This window comes from Salvia splendens, chromosome 13, assembly GCF_004379255.2.
Source record: "Salvia splendens isolate huo1 chromosome 13, SspV2, whole genome shotgun sequence".
Taxonomy (NCBI): domain Eukaryota; kingdom Viridiplantae; phylum Streptophyta; class Magnoliopsida; order Lamiales; family Lamiaceae; genus Salvia; species Salvia splendens.
This window is the reverse complement of record NC_056044.1, coordinates 6,302,385-6,305,522: the sequence shown is the minus strand read 5'-3', so window position 1 is coordinate 6,305,522 and position 3,138 is coordinate 6,302,385.

The following is a 3,138-nucleotide window of genomic DNA, read 5'->3' as shown; positions in this document are numbered from 1 at the left end:
TCGTTCTACATTTTACGTAGGTAAATGTAGTATATTCACTTTCTCAAATCCGATTTCCGGTGAGTGAGAAATAGTGGATTAAAGTTGGGCATAATTAGCTTTTAATTAAAGCTTAGAGTTGGAGCTTAGGGAATAATTAACTAAGTGTTAATTATCCCACATTGGAGGATTAACACATCTTTAATGTGTATAAATTAAGTGACTTTATGTTACTTAATAATTATAGTGGATCAAGATGGGTGAAAGAGCCCACACGCGCGCACACGCGCGCGCCGCCGCCGCCGCCCGCCCGCCCGAGCCCGAGCCCGTGCCTGTGCCCGTGCACGTGCTCGTGCTCGCGGGCCGCGGGCCGCGGGCCCGATCCCGATCCCGATCTCGATCTCGATCTCGATCTTGGACTTGGACTTGGATCTTGGCAATTGGTCTTTGGGTGGTCTTTGGGCTTGGTGCTTGGCCCAAACTATTCTTTTTGGACCACCGCCGAGTCAGCAATCCAAGTGGCTTGACACGTCGTCAAGCGAGGCACAGTCACGGGTGCCACGTGAGAAATCCACACGCTCCACACACGGATGGCACACTCCTGCCACACGTCTGTAACCGACGTCGGTTACGAATTGCCATGATGACAGCCATCATGGCTGTTGACCCCCTGCAGTGGACTGAGCCTATAAATAGGCCAGCCATTCCATGCATCACTACACAATTCAAAAAGCATTCTGCATCATAAGCTCTCTCCCTCTCCCTGCATAGTTTTTCTGTCGAAGCTCTGCCCTCTCCTTCATCCAGTTCGCCGGAGCTCTACTGATTGCGGTGCTGCATCAATAGAGACGTAGCCGTTTTACCTTTGGGGACGACACGCCAAACCGAAGAGCACTACCGGGGCGTATCTCGTCTTGCGGGAAGAGGCCTCCTCGACTCGGCTAATCACACTGGTTTAGTAGTTTCGATTATACGTTGTAATTTTAAGTTCAGTTCTTCCTTTTCTTTCTTTTGGGTTGTATTACGCCCGGTAGTTATCTTTGTAATCCCAGAAACCAACAATACTACAGTTCAACGGAGTGCAAAGCCGAGCTTCTGTAGCTGACCAGTCAGATCATACATCTAACAATGATGTTTCCATCACCAAATTACATCCACGATGATTTCTTACACTGTTGTATATTTGGGGCTTTCATTAGGCAAGCGTAGTAAATGGGAGAAAAAATCTCGAGGTGTAATCTCCATCACTATTAGTTTACATCTTGTCAATAGTCTTTTCAAGTAAAGATGGTTCATTCAGTTTCAAAGTCTAACATGAATTATCAATTTCCAACTGTTTTCAAGTTTTTTTTTTGTTGCACTATGTTGAAAAAGTAATTTGCAGTATGTTAAGGACCTAAATCCTTAACGTCGAATTCCACACAAAATTAAGAAACAGAGACCGTAGTCGTCGAGCGCCCAAGAGGTTTGGGTCGGCGAAGACGTCCGGCAGAGGGGGTGCTGGGCGCGAGAGAGGTTCTCGTCGGCAACGATAGAGAAATAGAATTTTGTGATTCAAGCCAAGTTGGGCGAAATACTGATTTCATTAATTGGTTGAATGAATAAAAAGATAACAATCTATCCTATTTATAATACTAGAACTACTACCCTAACTTAATGAACAAGAAACAAATATATGAAAAGATATGCAAATACCTAATATATCTAAACAAAATAATAATATTAATATATCTAAACAAAATAATAATATTAGAAGTAATCGTATCAACTCCCCCACGGTTAAAATCCACCTTGTCCTCAAGGTGGGAACCACGAACCAAGGACGAGAGTTGAAAGCAAAAGCTTTAGCTAGACGTCTCCTCCTGGATCAAACACATATCGAACAGCTGAATGTCTCCCTTTATCACCTCCAAGAATGCTCAAATATGGCGTGTCATTGCACGGAGGGATGAATCGTGTATCGACGTCGAGTGATGCCGAACGATGAACAATACTTGGGACATTGCCATCAAAGAAATCCACGTGGAAATAGGCAGTTATCCTTACACCAGTGCAAACACTTCCTCTCTTAAACCAACAATTCGTAACCTCCGTCGATGACATTTGAGCAACATTGAACGATGCGATTATCTTCTCCACTTCACCAATAGAACCATCATCCTCTTTATCTTCTAGCAATGTCTCCTCCTTTTCACCAATCTTCTCATCATATACCCCAACGAGCACTTGCGGTGACTCATTGTCGTTCTTGACAATCCCTTTGTTCTTGACGAACTCTCCAGGGGACTCGTTGTTTGGAACATCAAGAGGAGCGCCATCATTGTGAACATCGGTAATGTCATTGGGAACATCATCACCGAACACTATCGTGGTAGTATTATCAGTTTTCTCTTCGGCTAAATTCTCATCTTGAATGTTCTCCTCAAACTCCTCCCTATCATCCGCATAACAGAGAATGCGTTGTTTACACACATGTCCCATCACCCATTTCTCGGGACAGTGCCAGCAGAGACCCAACCTGGACCGTTCTGATTTCTCCGCCAGGGAGACCCGTATTAGCGGCAGGCGTGGCTGCTCCGGAGTTTGACTGGTCACACGTGCGGGCTGACTGTACAGGTCCCGCGTTGGCTTTTCGGTAGAGTAGCGGGGCTGATGGGAGGTGCGCTGGACTCGCGCTCTCATCTCCTCCCGAGGACAAGGTTGGTCCCAGCACGTCTCCAAGCGTCGGGGCCGGTCAACGGTTGGGTAGCCGCGGTCCTGCTGTTGCGCCGGTGGGTCCCAGCACGTTGGGCGGTGCCGCTGCGTTGCGGTTGTCGGGTAGCGATCAAACCCTAATTGGGTCTGATGCTCTCCGCGATCAGATAGGTGGCCGCCCCTCTCGACGTAGCCGCCGCGGTGTTGGGGCCAAGCGTCTTGCGCGCGATCGCGGTACCTGATGGGCTGGTATCTCGGCCGTGGGCGACGATCAAGTTGATCCAAATGGTGTGAGACGTAGGGTGATTCTGGATCAGGCCACGACGGCGGGCGGAGTACTTCCACCCGGATGCTCGGAGGGTCCCAACTGGTTACACGGAGAGGTTGGGCCGGATGGTAGGGACGAAATGACTGTGTGGCCTGAGGGAAGTCATATTGACGACGGCGATAGCCGGCGTAGTCGTA